This window comes from Nuphar pumila, chromosome 15 (assembly GCF_984573655.1).
Source record: "Nuphar pumila chromosome 15, dmNupPumi1.hap1.1, whole genome shotgun sequence".
NCBI lineage: Eukaryota > Viridiplantae > Streptophyta > Magnoliopsida > Nymphaeales > Nymphaeaceae > Nuphar > Nuphar pumila.
In genome coordinates, this window is record NC_143263.1 from 58093599 (window position 1) to 58121315 (window position 27717).

The window sequence follows — 27717 nt, forward strand, 5'->3', positions numbered from 1 at the left end:
TTATTTCATCATTTCAGGTGAAGAATAGATGACAGAGAGAGATTGCAGAATGATATAGGGACTATGATGCATGAATTTTTTATATTCTCGAGATAACTTGAAATAACTTAGTTATTTTCATTTCAGTTTTTATAATGAACTTAACATTTTATCTCATGTTAAACTTTATTGGTACACAAATGGATAATGTTGCTTTGATTACCCTCTGATGTGCATGAGTCATTGACCCAAAGCAAACTTAACAGTTCTGATGTAATTTAAAAAAAATTTCTTAAAAAATTGGGTTAAGTTTTTGGGTCATTGTAGATTTGGTATGAAAGCAAATCATAATAGTGTGAGCTAAAAAATAATGTGACTTAAGCTTACTTTGGAGAGGGTAAGTGGTACAAAACTCTAGGGACAACTGTATTATCGTGCTTCGAGTGGCAATGACTCGTCGGTCTCCAATCCTCAAAGTAGGGGTTTAGACTACCAATTTGTCTTAAATAGTTGATCAAAATTCTTCTGTAGAAGTTAAGGGTGTATCCTATTTATTTGGCCTTTTGGAGTATCTTTCGGATATTATACTTCTCTCTTTGGATTTTAGTTTTAGTTAGACACTTGAGTTAACAAAATACACACCATAATAAACCCCAAGATGTTCTCTTTTATTATGGTTGCTTTTGTCGGCTAGTACTCGTGGGATAATAAAAGAAAAAAAAATTAACTTAATTCTTTTATGTTTTAATTTACTTGGAACTTAATTGAAACATGAGATGGATTGTTTAATGTAATATTCAGTTATTCATGTCATGATATGTTATAATTTTACTTATTCATAATCCATAGTATCATACTTTCTTGTTACATTGAACATATGCATGGGTATAATAATCTTACTATTCAGACTAGTTGCAGTCTGAAGATATTATTATTTCATCATTTTAGGTGAAGAATAGATGACGTAGAGCGGTTGCAGAAAGATGTTAGAACTACGATGCTCGAATTTTTGATGTTTCCAGGACAACTTGAAATAACTTAGTTATTTACATTTTTGCTTTTATAATAAACTTAACATTTTATCTCATATTAAACTTTATTGGTTCTTGAATGGATAATGTTTCTTTGATTACCCTGTGACGTGCCTGAGATGTTTGATTCAAAGCAAACTTAACAGTTTCGTTGTGATTTAAAAAAAAATCTCAAAAATTGGTTTAAGTTTTTAGGACGTTACAAATATGGTATCAGAGCAAATCACGATAGTATGAGCTAAAAAATATCGTGACTTGGTATTACCTTAGATAGTGTAAGTGGTACAAAACTTTAGGGACAAATGTGTTATTATGCTTCGAGTGACAATGGTTTGTTGATCCCCAATCCTCAGAGTTAGGGGGCTAGAGTACCAATTTGTCTTAAGTGGTAAATCCAAGTTCTTCTACAGAAGTTAAGGGTGTATCATGTTTATTTGGTCTTTAGGAGTATCTCTCGGTTATTATACAACTTCTTTTGGATTTCAGTTTCAGTTAGACACTTGGGTTAACAAAATATATAGCATAATAAATCTCAATGTGTTCTCTTCTATTACAGTTTTCTTGGCCAGCGAGTACCCGCAGAATAATAAAAGAGAAAAAAATTAACTTAATTCTTTTATATTTTCATTTATGTGGAACTTATGCTATAAAGTTTTTAAAAAATGCTTGTCAAGAGTGGTGCTTATTTACATGTTATAATTGGACCATGAGATGGATTGTTTAATGTAATATTCAGGTAGGTATGTCATGATATGTTATACTTTTACTTATTGATAATCCATAGTATCATACTTATATGTTACATTGAACATATGCATATGTATAGTAATCCTACTGTTCAGACTTGTTGTAGTTTGATCCTATTATTATTTCATCATTTTAAGTGAAGAATAAATGATACAGATCGGTTGCAAAATGATGTAGGGACTATGATACATGATTTTTTGATGTTCTCGGGACAACTTAAAATAACTTAGTTATTTTCGTTCCTGCTTTTATAATGAACTTAACATTTTATCTCCTATTGAACTTTATTAGTACTTGAATGGATAATGTTGCTTTGATTGCTCTGTGGCATGCCTGTGATATTGACTCAAAGCAAACTTAAATGTTTCCCTGTGATTTAAAAAAAATCTCAAAAATTGGGTTAAGTTTTTGGGTCGTTATAGATTTGGTATCAAAACAAATCATGATAGTGTGAGCTAGAAAATATCGTGACTTGGACTTACCTTAAAGAGTGTAAGTAGTCCAAAACTCTAGGGACAACTGTATTGTCATTCTTTGAGTGTCAATGGTTCGTCGGTCCCTAGTCGTCATAGTTAGGGGGCCAGACTACTAGTTTGTCCTAGGTGGTAGATTCAATTTCTTCTACTTAAGTTAATTGTGCATCATGTTTATCTGACCTTTGGGAGTATCTTTCGATTATTATACCGCTCTCTTTGAATTTCAGTTTCAGTTAGACACTTGGTTTAACAAAATAAATAGCATAATAAACCCGCAGGTATAGTAATCCTACTATTGAGACTGGTTGTAGTATGATCCTATTATTATTTCATACGAAAAATCAAATATGCAGAGTGGTTGTGGGATGATGTAGGGACTATGATGCACAAATTTTTGATGTTTTTGGGATAATCTGAAATAGCTTAGTTATTTTCATTTCTGCTTTTGTAATGAACTTAATATTTTATCTTCTGTTAAACTTTATTGGAACTTGAATGGATAATGTTGCTTTGATTGCCTTATGATGTAACTGAGACGTTGACCGAAAGCAAACTTAACAGTTACACTGTGATTTAAAAAAAATCTCAAAAATTGGGTTAAGTTTTTGGTTCATTATAGATTTGGTATAAGAGCAAATCATAATAGTGTGAGCTAAAAAATATCGTGACTTGGTCTCACCTTGAAAAGGGTAAGTGGTACAAAACTCTTAGGACAACTGTATTATCATGCTTCGAGTGACAATAGATCGTCAGTCCCAAGTCATCGGAGTTAAGGGGGCAGACTACGAATTTGTTCTAGGTGGTAGATCCAAGTTCTTCTGCGAAAGTTAAGGGCGTCTCCTATTTATTTGGCCTTTAAGAGTATCTCTCAGTTATTATGTCGCTCCCTTTAGATTTCAGTTTCAATTAGACACTTGAGTTAGCAAAACACATAGCATAATAAACCTCCAAGTGTTGTCTTCTGTTACAGTTGCCTTGGCTTGCGAGTACCCGCGGGGTAATAGAAGAGAAAAAAATTAACTTAATTTTTTATGTTTTCATTCATGTGAAACTTATGTTATAATGTGTTAAAAAATGCTTATAAAGAGTGGTACTTATTTACATGTTATAATTAAACCATGGGATAAATTATTTCATGTAATATTCAGTTAGTCATGTCATGATATATTATAGTTTTAATTATTGATAATCGATAGTATCATTCTTCCATGTTACATTGAACATATGCATAGATATAGTAATCCTACTGTTTAGACTGGTTGTAGTCTGATCCTATTATTATTTCATTATTTCAGGTGAAGAATAGATGATGTAGGGTAGTTGGGAGATGATGTAGAGACTATGATGCATGATTTTTTTATGTTCTTGGGACTACTTGAAATAGCGTAGTTATATTCTATTTCTGCTTTTATAATAAACTCAACATTTTATCTCTTAAACTTTATTGGTACTTGAATGGATAATATTGCTTTGATTTTCCTCTGACGTGCCTGAGACGTTTGACCCAAGGCAAACTTAATAGTTTTGTTGTAATTTAAAAAAAATAAAAAAAATTTCAGAAATTGGGTTAAGTTTTTTGGTCATTACAGATTTGGTATTAGAGTTTGGGAACAAAAATTCTTGAATCATGGTCATACAACAACCCGAAAAGCTTTTTGTGAGTATAATTCACCTTAGTCATTTATTTTTCATTGGTGTTATTTAAATTGTAAAAAAAAAATTAATGATTGTAGGAATACTACAATTTAATAGATTCATAGATTATAAATTGTGTATTTTGATGGAATGATTCATAGATGTATCATCGAGCCAATATCAGTGTGAGTGCGGCCAACAAATGGCAGGAGCAGAGGGGTTTCGTCATGGAAGCCCTCAACGACGTGGCTCAAACGATGAATACGCACTTGCGTAACTGGAATGAGCAGGCGACGGCTATCAGTGTATATCATAACTTCGGTTCAGTGACATGAAAATTTTCTAAAGCTCGACCCACCAACCTTTTTCGAAAAGGTTGACCCAAAAATGGCTGAGTGCTAGATTGAAGAAATTGAACAGGCATTTCGTGTTCTGCCTCTACCTAAGGATAGACAGAGGAATTTCGGTACTTATAGATTGAAGGGCGATACAAGGAAATGGTGGGATACTGTACGAGAGGTCAATTTTGCTTAGATGATTCCTATTCCCTAGGGAGTCTTTCAGGGGCATTTTTGGAGACATTTTCCCCAGCATGCTCGTGACAGAAAGCAACAAGAATTCCTAAAGCTGGCGTAAGGAAGCATGAACCTAGTAAACTATACCACCAAGTTCTGAACCTTGGAGAGATATTGCCCGAATTTGTTCACCAACGACAAGACGAGTATGACTAAATACATTCGTGGACTCAAGGACGATTTGAGATATCGAGTGATGACTAGCCGACCGTCGACCTTCCACATCGCCATTGAAGTTGCCACCACATTAAATGAGGAATGGAAAATATCCAGGAAGGATCAAAATAAGTCCTCGGGTAAGGGTAGAGCCATCAAGCAGCAGTACCAGAGTGGTAAGAGGCATTAACCACCATTCAAGACACAAAAGCAACACGGAAAAAATCATCCGCAGTAGAATCAAAATCAAGTATTTCAGAAATACAACCGTTTCCACAATAGGCAGCCCTACCCTAGGGATACGGGTGCATGTCTTTATTGCGGGAAGATGGATCATTATGCCTGTCAGTGTCATAAAAAGATGACATATATGCAAAGGTGATCAAATGGAGGAGGGTAGCCCCAACAACAACCACCTCAACAACAATGTCAACAACAACAAAACATCGAGAAGGGAGTGTCAGGACACGTATATGCCATCACCGTCGAGAATCTAGAGAAGGGTAACCTAGTGCAAGGTACAGTCTTAGTTGATGGTCATGCTGCACTTGTTCTTTTTTATTGTGGTGTCACACATTCTTTTACATCTATAGACTTTGTTAAATAATTGGGTCTGAACATTGAACCATTAAAACATGTATTAGATATGTATAACACTATCGGATATAACTCCATTTGTGTAAATTATATACTGGACATAGAAATATCATTGGACGAGCAAAGTTTACCTGTTGACCTGATCCTACTCGATATAACTGAGTATGATGTCATATTTGGTATGGATTGGTTATATGAACATTATGCCAACGTTCTATGCCATAAAAAAATTTGGTGTTATCCTGACCATGACTGCCGAAAATAGAATTCAGGCTTTCAAGACTTGCGGTGAAGGACTGAGTGATTTCAGCGTTGAAGGTTTAGAAATATATGTGACAAGGATGCAGGGCCTTTCTAGTTAATGTGTCCTTGATAGAACCAAAGGTCACACCAATTGATGAACTTGAGGTAGTTCATGAATTTTCGAAAGTGTTTTCGGAGAAACTGCACGAACTTTCTCCACAGCGTGAAGTGGACTTTTGTGTCGAGTTTGTGCCCGAAACTACGCCAATATCTAAGGCACCTTATCGCATGGCACCAGAGGAACTCGAAGAATTAAATAAATAATTACAAGAATTAATGGAATGGGGCTTTATCCGACCAAGCGTATCACCATGGGAAGCACCAGTCCTATTGGTGAAGAAGAAGGATGGGTCTATGAGATTATGTATAGACTATCAGATGCTTAATCAAGCGACTATCAAAAGCAAGTATCCACTACTCTGTATTGAAGACTTGTTCGATCAGTTACAAAAGGCTAGGGTTTTCTCTAAAATTGATCTTAGATCTAGGTATCACCAACTCAAAATAAGGGACGATGATATTTCAAAGATAGCCTTCCGAACAAGTTACGAATATTATGAGTTTGTGATAATGTCATTCGGACTCACGAATACGCCTGCCATTTTTATAGACATGATGAATCGGGTATTCAGACCATACCTGGATACACTCGTGATCGTCTTTATTGATGATATTTTGATATGCTCAGAGGATATGGAGCAACATTCGAGTCACTTGAGGATTGTATTGGAGACTCTTAGAGGACATCAGTTGTTCGATAAATTCTCCAAATATAAGTTTTGGCTTTTGAAGGTCATGTTCTCAAAGGATGGAGTATCCATAGACCCAGCTAAGGTAACTACTCTTTCATATTTATGTCAGAAAATAATATGTAATTCTTATAATAAATGATTGAGAAACCGTAATAATGGGTGTTGAATGTATAGGTGGATGCCATATTAAACTGGGAGCAATCGAAAAATATCGAAGATATCAGGAGTTTTCTCGGGTTGGCAGGCTATTATCGAAGGTTCATTCAGGACTTCTCACAAATCACCCTACCCATGACCAAACTCCTTAGAAAGGGAGTCAAGTTTGAGTGGACTGATAAGTGCGAGGAAAACTTCCAGACCCTAAAGAAGAAGCTTACGACTACCTCTGTCTTGACTTTGTTGTCGAGTTAGGGTGGTTTTATAGTGTACACTGATGTTTTGGGTTCAGGGTTAGGGTGCGTCTTAATGCAAAATGGTAAAGTTATAGCATATGCATCCCGCCAACTGAAGATCCACGAGCGAAACTATCCGACCCATGATCTAGAATTGGCAGTTGTAGTGTTCGGTTTGAAGATATGGCGATATTATGTGTAAGGAGAATAATTTGAAGTATGTACAGATCACAAAAGCCTTAAATATTTGTTCTTGCAGAAGGAGTAGAATATGTAGTGGCAGTGTTGGTTGAAATTCATATAGGACTACTAGTTTACTATTTTCTATCAATCGAGAAAAGCAAACGTCATAGCAAATTCTCTTAGTCGCAAGGCGGGCAACATTTTTGCCAGTTTGGTTGAAAAATGATGAAAAATGGTGAAAATTTTTACGGACTGAAATCCCTTTGAAGACAAACATGGGACTATCAAGTTGTCCAGTCGTTCTGCTCATCTTGAGATCCTTACAAGAATTATTGAGAGTCTCATTCATACTTAAAGAAGATGATAGTATCTGGATGCAAAAGCGACTTTGGGTTCCTAGTGACCCTAAATTAAAGAAAGAATTATTGGGTGAAGCCCATAAGTCTAAGTATACCATACACCCAGGAAATACAAAAATGTTTAAAGATTTACAACAGGGTTATTGGTGGAACGACATGAAACGGTAAGTCGTAAGGTAAGATGAGTGATTAAGTTTTACTTGCTTATTTTTGTGAGTTCATTACTTTCATGACTCAATATAACTCTATTTATTGGCTTGAGTTTGCCAGTTATGTCTCGAAGTGCTTGACTTGCCAGCAAGTCAAGATCAAACATCAGAAACCCAACAGAATGTTATAGCAGATGGAAATCCCGCAATTAAAATGGGAGGAGATTACCATGAATTTCGTGGTGGGTTTACCCAAAACTCAAAGACAACATGACACCATCGAGGTAATAGTGGACAGACTTACCAAATCGGCTCATTTTTTTTTTCATCTGAATCAGCCAAACCGTAGAAAGCCTAGCAAACTTATATATTTGAAAGATAGTTCGCTTGCACAGAGTGCTAGTCTCGATCATATCTTATTGGGATCCATGTTTCACTTCACGATTTTGGGGGCAGTTACAATAGGCTTTGGGTACAAAGTTAAAGGTGAGTATTGTTAAACTGTATCTCTCTTATGTGTATATATATATAAAGAGAGATACATATGCATATATATATATATATATATATATATATATATATATATATATGTATCTATCTTTATATATATGTAAATATATATGTTTCTCTCTTCTTGTAAAACCCGCAAGGGTATTATAGTCATTTCTCCTCTTTTGCGTATGTTCATAATTATGAATATGCTGTAATGTTTTTGTACTTTTATTTTTTCTTCTTTTCTTTTTTTTTCTTTTTCATTTTCTTCTCTTTTTCTTGATAGTTGACTAAAGTCAACTTGGAGGGGGCTCAACACTAGCTGTTGGGCCTCTCCAACGGTTAGAATTCTAACTGTTGGAGGGGCTCCAACAGCTAGTGGAGCCCCTCCAAGGCCCCTTGCTAGCTTATAAATAGGGGAGTTCCCCCTTTGTAAAAACTACTTCTTGGAGCTTTTATTCTCCATTCTTCTCAATAAAATCTCTTTATATTTTATATGCCTTTATGCACTTGTGTTTCCTTATTGTACCTTTGTGTACATTTGTTCTAAGTGTTCTTGTGCCTTTGTGCACATACCTATTGGTGGTGGTGGTGTTATATCACACTTTATCTCCTTTTGAGATATTTTCACATGGTATCAGAGCAAGGTTAAAGTTTGAAGATCATGTGATTCCTCATATTTGCTAGTGCCTCAAAAAGCGTGCCTTTGGTTTCTTGGTAAAAGGTGTGGGGCTTCTCTTCTTTTAATATTTTGAAAGATTTTTACGTCAAGTAAGATTTGAAAGTCTCTTTGTGTTACATATTTTTTCTCCACTCTTCCCTCTCTATTGGGTGAAAAAGAGTCTCATTTTTTACTTGATTTTAAATTGAATGACTCCAACTACCATGTTTGGGCCAGAAATATTGAGGCTCACATTAGGGGAAAAGGCTTTTGGGGATACGTCAAAGGAACCATTTCCGAACCTAAGATCACCATTATTGAGAGCGGTGAAATCAAAGTTCTTGATGGTGAAGAGAGAGAGAAAGCATTTGAAGAATACAACAAAAAGCATGAAGAATGGGAGATGAAGAACTACAAAATTCTTTTATGGTTCTTTTCTTTCGTTGAAACCAAAATAAATGCCAATATTTTGAAGTTCAAAAAAGCCTTTCAAGTATAAGAGTATCTTGAAAGAATGTATACTTCAAGAGATTTGTCCCATGAATACTATCTCCAAAAGAAGGCTTAAACCCTTCAACAAGGAGAAATATTTGTTAGAGAGTATTTTGCCGAGCTATCCACTATTTGGGATGAACTTGCTCTCCAAGAACCTAAATGGAATGGAGAGGCTATTGAATTGAGGGCCAAACAATTAGAATATGATCATTTCTTTAACTTTTTAAATGGGCTTAGACCCGAGTTCGAACAAACTAGATCCTCTCTCTTGTCTTCTTTCTCTTCTCCTCAGTTGGAAGATGTGCTTACCAAACTTAGTGGAGAAGAAACTAGATTGGGGATGAATAAAACCAATTTAAGTGTGTTGGTTGTTCCCTCTAAGGATGAGGATGAAGGTGCTTATGTCGTCTCAAGACCGGGGAATAATGTTAAAACTTATAAACTCCCTCATTTCAACAAAAATAAGGAGAAAGAGAAAATGGTGGACATTATGGAAGAAGAAATTATAGTAAAATCATATGCCACTTTTGCAAAGAACCGAGACACATTAAACCGGTATGCCCTAAATGGAAAAAGATGGTGGCTATGTCTACTACTTTCCAACCAACCAAGGAGGAAGGATCATCAACTTCCAACAATGCTACTTTGTCTCTAAATCAAATCATGGAAGCTCTTCAACCACTCCTCAAGGGATCCGTTTCCAGAGCCGCCATAACCACCTTCTCTCCTTCCGGTAAGATTCTTTGGCTCTTAGACTCGGGTATATCCTTTCATATGACTCCAAATATTTTTGCACTTTTTAAATACTCAAAAAAATTGTCACCCTCTTTTGTCTCTACCACGGATGGGGCTTCTCTTGAAATAAAAAGAATTGGTGATTTTGAAAGACAAGTTTTTTCTATTCCTAAAGTTAGATTTATACTAAAACTAAATTCAAATTTGCTTTCCATCTCTCAACTATCGGATCATGGGTGTGATATCAAATTCTCATCAAATAAATGTTGGATACAGGATCGCCGGTCTGAGAAGTTGATTGGGGAAGGCTCTAGGAATGAAGATCTTTACCTTATGGAATTTGAAGATGAAATTTCTTCAAATTCCAAAACCCTTCTTTTGTAATGTTGCCCAACATAAAGATATAAATGTTTGGCTAAACGCCTTGGGCATCCAAATATTGTCAAGCTTTCTTATTTACATTTTGCTAAAACTTTATGTAAAGACAACTTCAATCGTAATGATTGTATTCTTGGTAAAATGAGAAGCTTACCTTTTGGACAAAGAACTATGTTTTCAACTAAGCCTTTTGAAATTATGCATTCGAATATTTAGGGACCGGCACCCGTAGTATCTAAGAGAGGGTTTTCGTATTATGTTATTTATGTGGATGATTTCTCAAGATATAGTTGCATATACTTCCTCAAACATAAACATGAGGTTTTCTCTACTTTTAAGGTTTTTCATATGATAATACAAAATCAATTCAATAGTAAATTACAAATTCTTAGAACCGATTTTGGTGGAGAATATCTCTCAAATGATTTCAAAAGTTATATTGAAAATAATGGGATTGTTCATCAAAGGTCTTGCCCCAAAACACCTCAATAAAATGGGTTGGCTGAACAAAACATAAACATATAATTGAAACTATAAGGACTTTGCTCATTTCTCAAAAAATTCCAAAAAGATTTTGGGCCGAAGCGGCTCTTGCATCGGTTTATCTCATAAACTGATTTCCATCCAAAATTTTGAATCAAATATCTCAATATGAAACCTTGTATAAAAAAGAACCCAATTACAATAGGTTAAGAATTTTTTGTTGTAAATGTTTTGTTCTCACCTACAAGAATGATAAACTATCTCCCAAAGCTATTCTTTGTGCGTTTTTAGGATATTCGGAAACACAAAAAGGTTTTAGGTGTTATGATATTAAAAATGATAAACTCTATGTTTCAAGAAACGTAACCTTTTTAGAAAACATGAGTGGTTTTGAAGAACACAAAACTCATGAAGATAATGCCGATTACTCTTTCTTGTTTGAACTATTATCTAGAAATGAAGACTTTTTTAGCGACGATGAATTGAATGAGAATGAGGATATAAGTGAAAGTATTCCTCAAACCATCCAACATGAAGAAGAAATGATAATTGGACCAATTACCTATACACATAGAAATAAAAGTACTTTTAGAAGTGCGATAGAGAAATATAGTGACCCTAGTGAACCTTCCAATCACTCTCAAAGAACTGAAAGATCTAAGAAAAATCCTTCTAGATTTATATCCTATGAGTTTTTTTCTCCAAAGCATAGGGCATGTCTTAGTGCCATTTACTCATATCAAGAACCTAGAAATTTTGAAGAAGCTAAGGAAATGATAGAGTAGAGGGATGCCATGGATAACGAACTTAGAGCCCTCAACAAAGCCAAAACTTGGGTTTTTCAATGTCTTCCAAAAGGAAAGAAAATAATAAGATGTAGACGGGTTTTTAAAGTCAAAACCAAGAGTGATAGCACTCTCGAAAGATATAAAGCCTGCCTTGTCGCAAAAAGATATAGTCAAGAATACGGCATCGATTACGAAGAAACCTTTGCCCCCGTTGCATAAATGGTTACTGTAAGATGTTTGATCACTATTGCATCTATTAAAAAATAGAACATTTACCAAATGGATGTTAAAAATGATTTTTTAAATGGGAACCTTAATGAAGAAGTCTACATGGATGCTCCTCCTGATATGGACGTACCAAAGGGAAAAGTCTTTTGTTTGCAAAAAGCGCTTTATGGTTTAAAACAAGCCCCTAAGGCTTGGTATGATCGATTTAATGAAGTAATGGTTCAAGATGGTTTTACTTCATGCTACACTGACACTGCTCTGTTTGTCAAAAAGTCTGATGCAGGAATTGTGATTTTACTGTTGTATGTTGATGATATGTTGATAACAGGTAGTGACATAAAGGGCATCAGAAACATTAAAACCACTTTAAAAGAAAAGTTTGAAATGTCAGACTTGGGGTATCTGACTTATTTTCTTGGTATCGAGGTAGCCTACTCTCATAGAGGCTATTTTTTGTCTTAAACTAAACTTGCATGTGAGATTCTTGACAGATCAGGTATTACTGACGATAAAATCTGTGAGACCCCTGAAATTGTGGGATAAAAAATGAAGATCGATGATGAGATACCTTTGGAAGATCCTACCCCCTATCGGCAACTTGTGGGGTCTCTAATGTATCTTAGCATCACAAGGCCAAACATCTCTCATACCGTGCATACCACAAGCCAATTTCAGCATGCTCTTATATCCGTCCATATGAGCGTCGTTCTCAGAGTTGTCAGATACATAAGGGGAACTTTAAACAAGAGAGTTTTTCTTTCCTCATCTTCTGAGTTAAATTTAATTGCATATACTGACTCTAATTAGGGAGGTGACCCAAATAATTGTCACTCCACTACAGGCTTTTGCATTTTTTTAGGTGAATCCCTGATCTCATGGAGATGCAAGAAACAACAGATGGTGTCTCTATCATCCACCGAAGCAGAATATTGAGCCATGACTTCTACAATTATGGAGATTGTCTGAATTCATCAGTTGCTGCAAGACATGGGAATTCAAATTCAAGAACCCACAAAGTTGTGTTATATAATAAGAGTGCAATCTATATTGCTAAGAATCACACTTTTCATGAGCGAACAAAGCATATTGAGATGGACTGCCATTATGTCAGAGAAGCATATCTACAAAAAGTCATCGACCTTCCTTATGTGACTTCAGAATATCAGTTGGCAGATTTCTTCACCAAGGTGCTTTGCTCTCTAAGATTCAACTTTCTCCTTGGCAAACTTTCGGTCATTGCGCCCTAAGTTTGAGGGAGGGTGTTAAACTGTATCTCTTTTATGTATATATATTTACATATACATATATAAAGAGAGATACATATACATATATATATATATGATATATATATGTATATGCATCTATCTTTATATATGTAAATATATATGTTTCTCTCTCTTCTTGTAAAACCTGCAAGGGTATTATAGTCATTTCCCCTCTTTTGCGCATGTTCATAATTATGAATATGCTGTAATGTTTTATACTTTTATTTTTTCTTCTTTTTTTTTTATTTTCTTTTCTCTTTTTCTTGTTTGTTGACTAAAGTCAACTTAGAGGGGGCTCAACACTAGTTGTTGGGCCTCTCCAACGGTTAGAATTCTAACCGTTGGAGGGGCTCCAACAGCTAGTGGAGCCCCAAGGCCCCTTGCTAGCTTATAAATAGAGGAGTTCCCCCTTTGTAAAAACTACTTCTTAGAGCTTTTGTTCTCCATTCTTCTCAATAAAAATTCTTTATATTTTATATGCCTTTTTTGCATTTGTGTTTCCTTATTGTACCTTTGTGTGCATTTGTTCTAAGTGTTCTTGTGCATTTGTGCACGTACCTATTGGTGGTGGTGTGCTTATAGCACACTTTATTTTCTTTTGAGATATTTTCACAAGTACTGTTTTTCATTCCCAAATCGATGGAAAATCAGAGAGGACCATACAAATTCTGGAGGATATGTTACGAGCTTGTGTGCTAGATTTGAAGGGTGATTGAGACAAACATGTGGTTTTGACCGATTTTGCTTACAATAACAGTTACCATGCGAGCATAGATATGGCTCCTTTCGAGGCTTTGTATGGACGACCCTACAAATCACCAGTGTATTGTGATGAGGTAGGTGGATGATCCATTAAATCATCAATCGTGCTAAAACACTATACTCAACAAGTTTATATGATAAGGAATAGATTGCAGATAACTCAGAGCCGACAGAAGAAATATAAGGACCAAAGACGCAGAGAACTCACTTTTGAAGTCGAAGATCAGGTTTTTGTAAAAGTTTCACTGACCAAAAGTGTTTTCTGATTTGGCAAGAAAGGAAAATTGAGTCCCAGATATGTAGGTCCATTTAATGTTTTGGAGTGAGTTGGTGAAATGGCATACCGGGTAGCTCTACCCTCTCAGTACGCACAAATTCTTAATATATTGCATGTGTCTATGTTAAGGAAGTATATTCATGATCCATCTCATGTGATTCAATACAATACTGTGGATATACGAGAAGACATAACTATTGAAGAGAAGCCAGTGGAGATTTTAGAATGAAGGAAATGAGTGCTCAGATCTAAAACCATTCCTCTCGACAAGGTTAGATGGCAACATCATGATATCAAAGAAAGTACGTGAGAACCTAAGGCCAGTATGAGAGAAAAGTACTCTGGTCTTTTTTAGTAGTCCTTGAATGAGAATTTCGATGAAGAAATTCTTTTAAGTGGAAGAGGATGTAACACTTGTGAATTTTATCACATAGATAAACTTGAATTTTCTTGGCCAAAATGTTATTTGAGGGTATTTTTATTTTGAATTTGAATTATATTGGATCCCAGATATTTTATTTGGATCTTTGATATCAGATGCTAGATATCTTATTGGGATATCTAATATTGGATCCTGGATATTTGTACTATCAAATCCAGGATATCTTAATTGAACTTTATATACGAATCACAATTGTCCAATTGGATCTTTAATAATGAACCCATAGCATTTTATGTGGATCCACGAATCTTAATTGAATCTTGTATTAGAATCTTAATATGGAATCCATAACATTTTATTTGGATCTTTGGATGGACTTGGATAGTCTTAATATGGATCCAAAAACATAATGGATCTTGGGTCCTTGTGAAGTAGATCCAATATATATATATATATATATATATATATATATATATATATATATATATATCATAATAATAGCAAATCACAATATTTTATCATGTGCTTGGGGGCATGGCAGAATTGAAGAAAAAGAAAAAAAATGATGAAAATAATAGTGTGTCACACGTGGTTGGGTTTATTGTTGAACCCTAATAACGTGGGCACTTAAGTAAAAGGGGGCGGGGGGGTGAAAAACCCCGTTCACTCACATTTGGAGTGCGAGGGGGAAAACTTCTCTAACTTACCACTTTCCCCCTCTTCTCACCCACGATCTCCCTCTTCCTCCCCATTCTCCTCTAACTCCCTCTCCCGATATCTCTCTCCCTCTCACAAAAGTCATAAAATCCTATCAGTCGTGACCCCCCCCCCCCCTTCTCTCTCTCTCTCTCTTTCTTACACAACCTAGAGGAGGGGGTCTTCACGCAAGTACTGCAGCAAGGAGGAAGCCGCCAAGAAGTTGGGTTCTCGATTCAACGTAGAGGTAGGATTCATATACTACATTATGTTTAATGTTCAGGGCTGTAGTGAAATGCATTTTCGATACATACCTGTAAAAGAAAGAGAAAGGGATTAACAGTCTGCATATTTTGTTATTGGGTATTTGATGTAAGATGATTCAATGACAAAATTAGTAGATGTATGTTCATATAATATGTTACTTCTTTTCTATATAATAAGTTAAAGGAAGAAATCATTGAATCACATATTCGCATAAGACAATAGTTTGTTTTTCTGTGTTAAGTTCCATGACAAAAATAGACTGCTGCGTATTTTTCTGAAAGGGGTTTGCGTGTTTTCATTTGTTAATTTTTTCTATGATTAACTTCAATGATAAAAATTAGTGTCTCCGGTTCACATTAGTTAGTTTCCTACGTAAAATTCAATGACAGAAATCGATGACTGCGTATTTACTGTAGTATATTTTTGTGTCAAGTTCCATGACTAAAAAACCGTGTTTGCATATTTATTTTATGTGTAAGTTCAATAATAGAAATCAGTGACTGCATATTTCTGCTGAAACTTTTCTTTCACGATAAATGGGGAATTACGTATTTTCCTCTGAAAATACCCTTTCATGACAACCGTGAACTGTGTACTTGCCTCTGGAAATTTTCGTTAATGACAGAATAGTTCATATGAAAATTTTAAATATATATTATAGAGTTTGTGTACCCTACAAGTTATTGCGTATAAAACTTGAAAACTGTACAGACATTAGTACTATGCTATTTGCCTATATTAGGTTCATATGAAACTTGAATACAAACTAGAATCTATGTGGCCTGCATAAGACGTTAAGTGCAATGCTAAATGTCAAACTTGTTTGTAAGAAATTTTAATACATTCTGGCATGTCTTACTCATGAAATTTTAAAACTGCATAAGACGTTAAGTACTATGCCAATGGTCAAATCCTGTTTATATAAATTTTTAATATAGATGATAGAGTTTGTGTCCTGCTTATATAAAATTTTATTGCAGTATTGTCGATTGGGTGATAAGGGAATTATGCCACATGCAATGATTTTTTTTATGAAGTTTTACAACTATATTTATGTTAATGATTATTGAGTTTAACCTACCTGTGATTCTCACAACAAGGGCTCATAATCAAACTTGCGGTTCGTGTGAACCATCATATGCTTGTAAGCACGGGTTATAGCCTTATTTGTACTTTAGATGTAAGGTGTGGTAATGATTTAATGTAGGCACATGGGTTGCCGGACCAGTGATTTTAAACAGAAATATTTGAAGGGTACTACATATATACTTAAAGCTTTATAAATTTAATATACCCGCACATATAACCAGGATTATTGCCTGACTGGTTTAAAGGTATTGAGGCACTTATGCTCGCCCCGTTTAAAGGTACTAGAGCACACTGGGTAGGATTGCATAATTAAGTAAAAAATTGAAAACCTTCCTACCTAAGGTGGAAATCTCTGAAATTATGCCACTAAGGTAGTATGATTTGTTGCCTATGTGAGTACCTGCAACATTGGGCTATTAGGTTCAAAACATGTTGAACTCTTGAGAGATCAGGTAATGAAATTAATAAGATAAATAAATCACTCAAACTTTGGTTTACCTTGGAGATGATAAGTGATACAAAACTTCGAGGAGAAATATATTATTATGCTTCGAGTGGCAATGGCTCATTGGTCCTCAATCTTCAGAGTTAGGGGGGCAGACTACGAATTTGTCCTAGGTGGTAGATCCAAGTTCTCCTGCAGAAGTTTATGGTGCATCCTATTTATTTGGCCTTTAGGAGTATCTCTCGGTTATTATAGCGCTCCCTTTATATTTCAATTTTAGTTAGACACTTGGGTTAACAAAATACATATCATAATAAACCTCCAGATATTCTCTTCTGTTATGGTTGCCTTGGTTTGCAAGTACCCGTGGATAATAAAAGAAAAATAAATTAACTTAATTCTTTTATGTTTTCATTTATGTGGAACTTGTGTTATAATGTGTCAGAAAATGCTTGTAAAGAGTGGTGCTTATTTACATGTTATAATTGAACCATGAGAATAATTGTTCATGTAATATTCAATTAGTCATATCATGATATGTTATAATTTTACTTATTGATAATCCATAGTATTATATTTTCTTGTTACATTGAACATATGCAAGGGTATAATAATCCTACTGTTCAGATTGGTTGTAGTCGGATTCTATTATTATTTCATCATTTCAGGTGAAGAATAGATGTCGCAGAGCGGTTGCGGGATAATGTAGGAACTATGATGCACAAATTTTTTATGTTCCTGAGACAACTTGAAATAACTTAGTTATTTTCATTTCTGCTTTTGTAATAAACTTAACATTTTATCTCATGTTAAACTTTATTGGTACTTGAATGAATAATGTTGCTTTGATTGCCCTCTGACGTGGCTGAAATATTTGACCCAAAACAAACTTAACAGTTTTGCTATGATTTAAAAAAAAAAAATCTCAAAAATTACGTTAAGTTTTTGGGTTATTACAAAAAGAGCACCATGATGCATCACGTCCTTTATGGACCCCCTTCTTCCTTACTTTCGTTGTGGTCATCTCTGTTGTGGAAAGATGAGCTCTCTTATTATTGGATACAAATCCGTCTTTTGCTTAGTAAAACAATCAATTGCTTCTGAGCATTTGTCAAGATGAACATCTTCTTATCCTAACGAAGAACTTGGACTTGTGTCGAACACTTTACCTTTTTGATGATACAAATTAATATATATATATATATATATATATATATAGTTTGTTAGGAAATAGGTTTTGGATTTTTTTACTAGCATGAATATTTAATTAGGTTTTAGGGTTTTTTTGTGTTTTATTTTTCAATTAGCATTTTAGTTTTTTATTTTGTTCTTTTTAATGAGTTGAATATTTAATTAGGTATTTTTGTTTCTTTTAAATCAACATTAAACATGATTCCACATGCTTGTCTTTAGTTAGAAATTTAAGTTTTTTTTGTATCAAGTAGCCCATAAAATGAGTGATGCTTATTAGGATTTAAGGTTTTGATTTGGTTTTTCTTTAAATGGCATAAATGCTTTTATGGTTTCAGGTTTTTTATTTTTATTTTTTTCAATGGTAATTAGACATGAATCCATGAATACTCAATAATAAATGCTTGACTTTAGTTAAAATATTAAGGGTTTTGTTTCTTAATCAATTAATATAAATGCATAACTACAATATTTGTAGGAATTAAGGTTTTTTATAAAAGTTATGTTTTAGAATAATTGATTTTTTTGGAAATGTTGTTACTATAGTTTATTAGGAATTGTTTTTCCTTTTCACCGTGCATTCGTGCCCACCCTAGTTTAATTTCCTGGCTTCGCCCTACCTGAATCCCAACTCATCATGAATATCACCAAGTTGATGAGATTAGTTCGAACTGACAAGTGTATGCCCTTTGCCTCAAGGAGGGAGCTAGGTGTACTCCTTGGTGGGTAAAGGCGACCTAGGGTTTTATACTAATGAACTTAGTAAGCAAAGAAGTTAGTCCAAGACCATAAAATTAGGTTAGCCACTTGGAACATAGGGTCTTTAACTGGTAAGTTGGTAGAGTTAGTAGATGTTATGTGTAGGAGAAAGATTGATATTTTATGTCTTCAAGAGACCATATGGGTAGGTGAGAAAGCTAAAGTGATAGAACCTTGGGGATATAAGATTTGGTATACAGGAATAAATAGGAATAGGAATGGAGTAGGGATTGTTATGAGTCGTCAGTTTATAGATAATGTAGTTGAGGTCCGTAGGAAGGGTGATAGAATTTTACTTATTAAATTAGTATTAGGTACGGATATTATTAATATTATTAGTGTTTATGCACCTCAAGTAGGTTTAGATGATTCCATTAAGCATCAATTTTGGGAAGATTTAGATGGAGTAGTACAAGAGACATCTTATGGAGAAAAGCTTTTCATCGGCGGTGACCTTAATGGACATGTAGGCATTAGTAGGGATGGATTTGAGAATATCCATGGAGGCTATGGTATAGGAGAAAGAAATGAAAGTGGAGAAAGGATTTTAGATTTTTGTTTGTCCTATGATATGATCTTAGCAAACACTTGGTTTAGGAAGAGGGAGTCTCACCTAGTAACATTTAAAAGTGGGGTTAATACGAGTCAGATAGATTTTTTCCTACTTAGAAAGAGAGATAGGGGTTGTTGCATCGATTGTAAGGTTATACCAGGAGAAAGTGTAGCTACACAACATAGAGTCTTAATTTTAGATCTTAGAATTAGACAATGCCGCAAAAGGGATAGACATAGGATAGATCCTAGAATTAAGTGGTGGGCACTGAAAGGAGCTAAACAAGGAATGTTTGTAGAGCAGGTAGTTAAGGAAGTTGATTGGTGTCTCGAGGAGGATTCAGAATCAATGTGGAATAAGATAGCGGGTGGTATGAGAAAAGTAGCTAAGGAGGTATTGGGTGAGTCTAAAGGCGGTGCACCACTAGGTAAGGATACATCATGGTGGAACGAGGATGTCAAATTAGCTATTAAGGTTAAAAGAGAGTGTTATAGAAATCTAAGTAAGAGTCGTGATAATGAGAATTTGGAGAAGTATATGATAGCAAAGAAGGAAGCTAAAAAAGTTGTTCGAAACGCGAGGGCTAAGGTATATAAGGAGGTTTATGACAAGTTGGATACCAAAGAAGGCGAGAAGGATATTTATAGGCTTGCAAAGATGAGAGATAGGAAATCGAAGGATTTGGGTATGGTTAGATGTATCAAAGATGAAACACAAAGGGTTTTAGTCAAAGATGAGGAGATTAAGGAGAGATGGAAAGATTATTTTGATAAGCTATTTAATGATAGTCATGCTCAAGATCTTGGAGACTTCTCCATTCCTTTTCATGAGATAAATCGTGACTTCATGCGCAAGATTCAAAAGAAAGAAATTGCAGAGGCTTTGAAGAAAATGAAATCAAGAAGGGCAGTTGGCCCAGATGGTATACCTATCGAGGCTTGGAAATGCTTGGGAGAGAAAGGTTTAGAATGGTTGACAAATCTTTTTAACTTGATTTGGCGAACAAATAAGATGCCTAATGAGTGGAGGAAGAGTACTTTGGTGCCTTTATATAAGAATAAGGGTGATATACAAGATTGCACAAACTATCGTGGTATAAAACTCATGAGTCATACTATGAAACTTTGGGAGAGGGTGATTGAGTCTAGGTTGAGGAAGGTTGTCATGATATCGAAGAATCAATTTGGTTTTATGCCTGGAAGATCAACTATGGAAGCTATACATCTTCTTAGACAACTTATTGAAAGATATAGAGAGAGGAACAAAGATTTGCATATGGTTTTTATTGATTTAGAGAAGGCATACGATAGAGTACCTAGGGACGTTCTCTGGTGAACAATGATGAAGAAAGGTGTTTCTCTCAAGTACATTAGTATAATTAAAGATATGTATGAAGGAGTAGTAACCAATGTCCGCACTTGTGGAGGGGTGACAACCAATTTTCCGATAACGGTTGGGTTACATCAAGGATCTGCTTTAAGCCCTTTCCTATTTGCGATAGTGATGGATGAGCTTACGAGATCAATTCAAGAAAATGTACCGTGGTGTATGTTGTTTGCTGATGATATTGTTTTGATTGATGAGTCTAGAGCTGGGGTTAATGCTAAGTTAGAATTATGGAGACAGACATTGGAAGCTAGAGGTTTTAAGTTGAGTAAGAGTAAGACTGAATATATGGAATGTCGGTTTAGTAAGCAACGAAGTAGTGATGGGAGTGTAGTGAAGCTTGGTGAGCAAGATATACCGGTGAATGATTATTTCAAATATTTGGGATCCATCATTCAAAAGTATGGAGAAATTGATGGAGATGTAAATCATAGGATAAAGGTTGGGTGGATGAAATGGAAAAGTGCTACTGGAGTGCTGTGCGATCGTAGAATGCCATTGCGGTTGAAGGGAAAGTTTTATAGGACGACTATTAGACCCGCTTTACTATATGGTACGGAATGTTGGGCTGCCAAGAGACATCATATTCAAAAAATGAGTGTAGCTGAGATGCGGATGCTTAGATGGATGTGTGGAAATACAATAAAAGATAAGATTCGGAACGAAGAGATACGTAAGAAGGTAGGTGTTGCACCCATTGAAAATAAGATGCGAGAGAATCGTTTACGGTGGTTTGGACATATTCGGCGAAGGCCTAATGATGCTCCAGTTAGAAGGTTGGAGAAATGGGAAAATATATTAGTTAAAAGAGGTCGGGGTAGGCCTAGGAAGACTTGGATGGAGATGATAGGAAAGGATATGAATGCTTTGAACCTCACCGAGGACATGGCGTTGGATAGAAATGATTGGAGGAAAAGGATTCATGTGGAAGACCCAAAATGAATTTCTTTTTTGGTTCATATCGCTGACCCCAATTGTTTTGGGATGAAGGCGTAGTTGTTGTTGTTGTTGTTGTAACTTAGTAAGCAAAGCAGTTTTTTTTCTTAATTATCTTAAAAAAAAAATTAAACCCTATAAAAAAAAGAGAGCAACTATAGCTAAATATTCAAGAACAAGAGAAACAGAACCCATTCATCGTTTTTTAAGGAAGGAAAAATAAAGGCCCATCAAATCAGAACATTGGTGATGGCTCGAGCATTCTTTTTCCATCCTAAAGGAATAAAAAAACTGACAGAATATGTCAACAGCATAAAAATCATACCTCAACACCAAAGGCCAAAGCTTTTCTTTTTCTTTTTCAAATATGGAGAGAGAGAGAGAGAGAGAGAGATGTTGGTCTTGTTTATCAAGAATACTTGGATCTAATGACTGTAATAAGGTAGCAATGAACCACAAAAAATGGAAATAGGCGTGAGATGTGTACCGAAGATCCTTGTCTTCAGGGACTGACCAAAAATGGGTCCTCTCTATTCTTACCTTCTTTTCTTCTCCTTCCTTTTTTCTTCTCCTTTTCCCTGAGCTCCTTGTGCAATTCCTTTGCCCACAATGTTGATATTTACAAGATCCCAAAGATGGGATGGGAGTTGATCCTCCCATCTCCCAGATCCAGCTACCATCTCCCAGATCCAGCTACATCCTTGAGAGGATATAGTTGCCAAATTCATCCTCTCATCTCTCAAGGTACTGTCAGCCTTAAGTATTATTTTCTCCCTTCTTGGGTGCTCATGTGTCTGTTTGATAGCTGTATTTGAGAAGGACATGCCCAGTACAGTCCAACTCCTAAAATGGTCTCCCCCCCCCCCTCCACCAAAAAAAAGAAAAAAGAAAAAGATTTGATAATTCCTTATTTGAAAAATCCAAGATTTATCATTTAATATGCCAAATCCATTTTTCAAACAAAGCCTAACACCAATGATGGGCTTAACTATACCAACAGGGCTCTGCTTGGTTGGTAGGAGCTGTCAGTGCACGTCTCCTTGTGGTGGGAGGTTGCATGTTCAAAACCCAGTGGTACAGTTGAATAATTGGTGGGGTCTGCCTAACCCCAGCTTGCCTTTCAAAAAAAATGATGGGCTTAACTATTCTTTTCCTTTTTTTTCCTTAAAAAAACTGTTATTTTCCTTTTTCATTCTTTTATTGGTCCTCTGTTTCTTATTACTTTAACAGGAAGTGGAGTAGAGCCTAGAGATTCATCAGTGTAGCTAATCTAGAATAGGATGTACAAGTTGCAAGTAACTCAAATAAATCCCCCCAAAATTTTGTATTTGAAGATATTTAAATTTTACTTCATTATTCTACAACTTAATTAGTCATGTATTATCTTGTTCATATCTCATGCACAACTTAGCACCAAAAAAACATTTAGGTTTGAGCTTGTCCAAAAGTGACCCAAAAGTCAAGTTCCATCTTGCCATGCTGCCAGCTGTACAAAGTCAGGGGTATCCATTGAATTAACAAAAAAGTGAAGGCTAATTTGGGGAGAAAAATGTTGTAACGAATATAAGCTTTGAAAACTTATTTTCCAGACTTGCAGGAATCACTTCAAATTTCCCTTGGTTGCCTACGACACAATGAAAGCAATTCTTAAGAAATAAAACTAAGAAAAAATATATCTTCCAATTTTTTTTCTCAATGCTAATTTTTCTATTCATTCCTTCACAGAAAATTCTTGAGCACTAGTCCTTTAGTCATTGTCCCTTTTTTAAATAGGAAAGAGTCCTAAAGAGAAAATATATCTTATAAATTTTTTTATACGAATTTTTCGATTCTTTCCTTAAGAAAAATCTTGAGCACTAGTCTTTTGGTTATTTTCCTTTTCTTACATAGGAATTTTGCAGACCAAAAGGGATACTCTTCCCTCTGAAAGAAAGCATAGAGCCACAGCTAAGAAAAAGTATGGTATAGAGTCTTTTCCTCATCCTTAAGAAAGCTTTGTCATTGTATACACGCAAAGAACAAACAAAATGAAAAAAAAAAGTAAATATTTATATAATCTAAAGCATTGTCCAATTCTCAAAACAATTCACTTTTAGCCCCACATCTTTCTGTATATATAGATATCTACATGTATGGTACAAGTAAAATCCTATTGAATTAGAATTCTTGTTGATCCCCAGCATTCAATCATGGCAACTGAAGGCACAAAGCCTGTTGTTGCTCCTCTGATCATACTCAATCTAGCCATGTACGCGGTAGTCGCTGCCATTGCTGGGTGGTCAATCAATTTCAGCATCAATGAAACTTATGAAACAGGTAGGAACCGGCAGCGATCACATAAGTATGTATCAGCATTTTGTTCCATCTTGTGTGTTTGATAATGTCTCATGAGATTCAGACTCTCATGTTACCTCGCAGGGAAGCGGGACCATTAAGTGACCCGATTCTTGGCGAGGGTTTTCCTTCATCATTAAAAAAACAAACAAACAGAGATTCAGACTCACTCAAACGAGAAAATGAATCTCATTTGCACAGCTAACCAAACATCTGAAAATGCGCCATGAGAAACAGAAAGTGATTTGAAATCACATTTGTTTACTCATGTCTCATATGATGTCAAATCATATATTCAACCTTGTGATTCGGAATCTCATGCGATGGCTCGGTCACTCCGCCTTCTTGGCTAGGGGCAATCGTGGTTTGTTATCTGACATAGGATGAGCATGGTTTAAAACCCACAGGGGGCATCCCTTGCCACAAGATTGAAGCTGGCTGTATGGTGTGCATGTACACACTCTAATTGAAACTAACTGGGAGTTATGGTGGTGCAGCATCCAGGTTATCATATCCACTTCGGCTCTTTCCAATATATCTCCCAATGGGAAACATGGCCACTGGGTTATTTGTGATATTTGCATTGGTAGCCGGAGTCGTTGGCATCGGAAGTTCGATCGCCGGAATTCTTAATATACAGCAAGAAGAGCTAGGGAGCTGGGCATCAGCTGCTTCTTTTGCGCTTGTTGCTTGGTCCCTCACACTTTTGGCCATGGGGTATGTACACGACTCAAAACCAAGATACAACTAGCAGAACTAAAAACTGGGTTTGAAGAAAATTGTGGTAGAAAATAAAACGAGTGATGACCAAAAACTTTCATATTGAAGAATTATCATTTTTTACACTCTTTTTTTTTCACAAAATCGTCTTCCCTGCCCGCATTTCATCCTACTAAAAGCAGAGCACATGCTTATTATTTTATATTAAGAGAATTATTTTGCCTCCAAAGGCCTTGCTTTCATAAATTCAATTTTTCTGGTTATATTAATCTCCATCAATGGATGGATAATTCCTAGCTTGATGAAAAATAATTTTCTTTATTTAGTTGTGTTCTTTTTTTTTTAAGAAAATTGACCAAGCTTATAGTGAGTTTGGAAAAGTAAAACATTCTCATTCTTGTACAGAAGAATGAGAAGCATTGTAGATGGTGCAAAGTTGAGACCGTGGATACAAACTAAAATGGTATTTGGGTTAATCAATTTATCCAGAAAAAGTGAGCTTTGTTGGAAATTTTGATTTTACCCCATAACGCAAGTTTCCAATTTATCGCGATAAAAAAGCGCCGAACACAGTCTAGAAGAAATTGTTTGCACTTTTATCTTTGATTTGTTTGATACTGACTTTTTTATCCCAAACAATGTATGTGAGCTTTCAGGTTGGCATGCAAAGAGATTGATCTCAGGGGCAGGAACGCAAGCCTGGTAATCTTTTGTCATAATAAAAAATGAATTTAAACAGAAAAAAAGATCTTTCTATTGAGACCTGCAGTGCAGGTCACCAGGATGCCCCTGACTCTATGTTGAAGGGACATTCTGGTCTTATAGAATTGATGCAGGAGCTGTGCATCGCTACGCGCACAGCAATTTTCTGTGTTTTATATGAGCCAAGTACTTTTTTCTGGATTTATAACCTGAAGAAATCACACCCGGCTCGTAGACCTAATCGCGCTGGCTCAGCCTGCCATACCTACAGCCGTCATGCCGAGGCTAGGACCCTTGTCCCCAGGGCCTATGCTTAGTGTTGGCTTGTGCAGAGGAGTGACGCCCATGGAAATCAAACCTTGACTGCCCGTCTAGCAGCCAAGGGCCCACCCCACTACACCAACCCCCCTTGGGGCATGAACCAAGTACTTCAATAAGTACTCAGACATGGTCACGAGAACATGCCTCTAGGTCTGCTCAATGTGGCCCAGTTCCTCTGGCACAAACCTATTTCCCAGGACAGGGCTATCAATGGTGGGCCTGGACCAGGATCAAGCTTTAAGGTGCTGGACCTGCTGGCACCAGCTCCAGGTCCGTGTCTGACTTGACCTGGCTTAGGCAGGACCGGACCCAAAAATTTGGATTCAGATAGCAAAGAACTTGAAACAGTAAAATTTTTATTTCTTTTAAAGATGTTACATAAAAGTTCCCAGTCTCAATCAGATTTTGGGTCGGACTCAGACATGGCTTATAAAGGATCCATATACAACTTGGATCATGAGCCCAACCCCATTATCCAATGATGTATTTACGGGCCTAAATAATGCCAGGTTCATAGCCGGGTTAATCCAATCTAGAACTTAAACGAAGTGGTGTCAGTTGAATATCTGACCCAAACCCGTACCTTTTCCATGTGAAAATCAATATGTAGTGGATTCAGCGATACAGGATCTCATGTAATAAGCGCATCTGACACTCCATTGTGACTGTGCGATCCAAGTTTGGATCCAGACCCATACCCGAACCCACTCTTTAAGCTAGATGCAGTATTCAGTATTTTTGTGCTGCAGAGAACACTGGAGGCCTTCACCATCATCCTGAGCGGTACACAGTTGTTCTGCGTGGGAGCCATCCACTCAGGGGTCGACAGCATAGCCAGCCAGCAACGAAGGCGCCAAGGTGGAAGGGTTTAAGACTGCCGCAACCTATGTCACAGGGATACTCCAACTTGCTCCCTGTGTCTTGTTCCCTTGTATACTTAATAGAGATTTGCACAAAAATGGTGTGTCCCGTGTCCCTTTAGTTGTGTCGTAACCCTCCTCCCTGGTTGCAGATTGGTATGATTCCAAGCCTGGTTTCCTTTCACCTTTTGGCTTTCCACAACCCCTCTCCACCGGTTTCATCTCTCTCCTCCTGTGTGTTACCAGCACTCTTGGTTTGTATTCTTGTGTGAAGCAAGAATCCAATAAATATATTTTAAGAGAAACACTTGTTTTTTGCAACCCCCCCACCACACACACATACTGACACGCGCGCGAAAAGAATCACTACCAACCTCCCCAACAATCAGAACTGCACCTGCCAAAGCAAATGTAGATCTGGAGGATCCAAATATTAGATGGATGTAGATCAAGAGTTTGAAAGTTGAGACTCGTGCAGGATCAATTAAGATAACATAAGTTGAGTCATTAGAATACGAGAACTACTCTGAACAAAAATTTTCATGATTTTTTTGTTCTTTTCTCTTAAATCTAACCACACGGATGTGATCTACATGCTTGGTTTTACAAGGACCAGCTCTTGAATCATCCAATTATGATGCATAAATAATATTTTTTAAGGTTTTTAAAATCAACGACTCATAATCTTCATAAATATTCAACCATCCACAAATTGCATTTTTTCACTAAAAATACACAATCCAACAATTGATTCCTAGCAAATTATATGAAATTCACCATGCAAAAACACATCTAAATGATTGGATTTGCAAAAAAAAAGTTGGAAATGCCTAGTTCCCACAATAATTCTCATATTTATAGTGAATCACATAAGCTATACATATATGGGTTAATATTTTAGTGTCTTTGAAGGCACCAAATTATATGAAATTATTGAGCTAAAAATCACGGGTTCAAGCTTTAGCTTGATGTGTTCGTGAAGGTTTGTTTGCTAAGGATCAAACCTTGGAGATCTAAAAATATGATTTTTTGAGTCATGAAATTTTAGTGCATTGTGAACTGTTCATTTTTAAGCCCTTAAAAATCTGCTTGTCACAGTCATATGATTCAAAACTCATTTCCCACTAAACAAACATTGTAGATCACATCTATAAGATTTAATTTCAAAACAAAAAAAA

The 27717-nt window shown here is 35.9% G+C and overlaps 1 pseudogene; it reads left to right on the forward strand.

The window, feature by feature from the left end:
* The window catches only part of LOC149815425 (glutamine synthetase cytosolic isozyme-like), a 74177-nt pseudogene extending 51310 nt beyond the window's left edge, over nucleotides 1–22867 (forward strand).
* The last annotated feature ends 4850 nt before the right edge of the window (nucleotides 22868–27717 follow it).